The following is a 2241-nucleotide window of genomic DNA, read 5'->3' as shown; positions in this document are numbered from 1 at the left end:
CCCCAACGACAAGGCGGAAAGATGGCGGGTACCCCCCATCCGGGGGCTTGGAAGGTGGAAAGACACGATGCATAAGGAAGCGCGAAGACATGGTCGCCTCCTAAGGGGAGTCACCCTCCTTTTAAAGGCGACTCTCCTTACTTGCGTCCCCAGCCGTCGTGGGCTGAGTCTTCTCCAACGTGCTCCAAGGCCCTCCTCCTACGGCGTGGGGGCTGGGTCCCACGCGTCATACAAGCCGGCCCGGAACAGAAGAAGCCAAACCGCCGCGCGCGGTGCGTGCAACCGCCCAGCGGTTACAAGCGGCTCTCCACTTTTGCCCAGACCAGCGGGCGAAAGGGCGGGCAGCCATGCAGGCGGCATGCAACCGCGCTAAGTGGGCGCACTTCTCCGACTCCCAACGCGCCCAGCACGGCAGCCCAGGCCCACGCGTCATGCAACCGGCGCGCCGAATGCTTCGTGCATGCAACTGCACCGCCACTTGCGCCACCACCGCGCCACCTCGACTGCGGAACCAATACCGCGACTCGAGGCGACCCAGCGCACGACCCAGCAGCGCCAGCCTGGCGCGACGGTCAATGCGGCCAAAAATGGGCCGGCAGTAATGGCGGTAGCAGGCGGGTAGGAGCAGCGGTCACGTCGTCAGCCAAGCTTACGTCCCATCCGGGGGCAGCGAGAGAACCCTCTCTCACGGCGTGAAGACGACGCGCCCGTGTTCCGTTCCTCGAACGGCTCGCGCACGCGCGACGGCCGCCCCGCGAACCACTCGCCCCATCGCATTAACTCCGCGGCGGGACAGGAGGCGCCTCCGGCAGGAGAAGCGAGCGACGCTTCGCCTTCGCCATAATGACCGCGTCAAAAAAGGTACGCTGTGTCATTCGATTTCGTATCCTTTTCCTTTTTTCCTCTTTCTCTCTCTTGCAACAGGGACCGGGAAAGGGGGATACCCCGAAAAGGATCCTTCCCCGTGAAGGAACCAGGCTCCGAGCCTCCCTACTGATCAGAGGTTCGAAGGCTGGCCCCTCGGAAGGGTTCAACAGCCGCCTCAGAGCACGTGGGCTCCACACCCACTACTGGTCAGAGGTTCGAAGGTCGGCCCCTCGGAAGGGTTCAACGGCCGCCTCAGGCTACTCGGGCTCCGCGCCCACTACTGATCAGGGGTTCGAAGGCTGGCCCCCGATGGGTTCACAGCCGCCTTAGACACAGAGCGAGGGATGACCATGGGTACGTTCGATACATAACCGAGGCTCGGGCTGCGCTCCCGAGGTACCCTAGGACATTTTCGAGACCAGCGGGAACGATCTTGTAACGGAATCCCATCGGAGGGAGGCATCGAGCCCTCGGACCCCGTCGCCAGGGGACCGGGTCCGGTAGATCACCCACAGGTACTTTTGGGCGTGCCTCTGGGCCTCTAGCCGACCCCTAACGAATGGGGCATGGACGTCCACTCGGATTACACGCCTGCAGCTCACCGGAGACACCATGTTCGGCGCCCACCGAGGGCAACATGGCGCTTCCCCCCCCCCTCCTTGCGGAAAGGCGACGCAGGGGCGTATGTAAAAAAGTCGAGTCTGTCCCTGATCGCCCTCTCGCCCTGTGCGGAGGCTCGGGGGCTGCTCTCGCAAACCCGGCTCCGGCCGAACCGTTGACAGCGTCAACATACCAGCCCGAGAACTTGGGGCCCGATCGTACACCTAGGCTACGGCCAGCTCGCATGAGGGAACGACCAGACCAGCCGAAGCATTACGCGAGTCGTTAAGACCTCGGAGGAGTGAAACCACTCCTCCGAGGCCTCGGGGGCAACAACCGGCGGGTGCGCTCGCGCGCACCCACCGGAACAAAACGCAACCGAGAAAGGCTGGTCCCCTTGCAAAAAAGTGCGACGAAAGCCTCCAAGCAAGTGCTAACACTCCCTTCGAGGCTCGGGGGCTACTGTCGGGGACCATAATTAGGGGTACCCTCAAGGCTCCTAATTCTCAGCTGGTAACCCCCATCAGCATAAAGCTGCAAAGGCCTGATTGGTGCGATTAAGTCAGGGATCGGTCCATTCGAGGGACACGATCACGCCTCGCCCGAGCCTAGCCTCGGACATGGGCAGCCGACCCCGGAGGATCTCCGCCTCGCCCGAGGCCCCCCTCCAGCGGCTAACGTATTCCCGGCTCGCCCGAGGCCCTATCTTCGCCAAGAAGCAACCCTGACCAAATCGCCGCACCGACCGACCAAATCGCAGGAGCATTTAATGCA

Source organism: Zea mays, chromosome 8, assembly GCF_902167145.1.
Source record: "Zea mays cultivar B73 chromosome 8, Zm-B73-REFERENCE-NAM-5.0, whole genome shotgun sequence".
Classification (NCBI taxonomy): domain Eukaryota; kingdom Viridiplantae; phylum Streptophyta; class Magnoliopsida; order Poales; family Poaceae; genus Zea; species Zea mays.
This window is presented reverse-complemented; position numbering follows the sequence as displayed.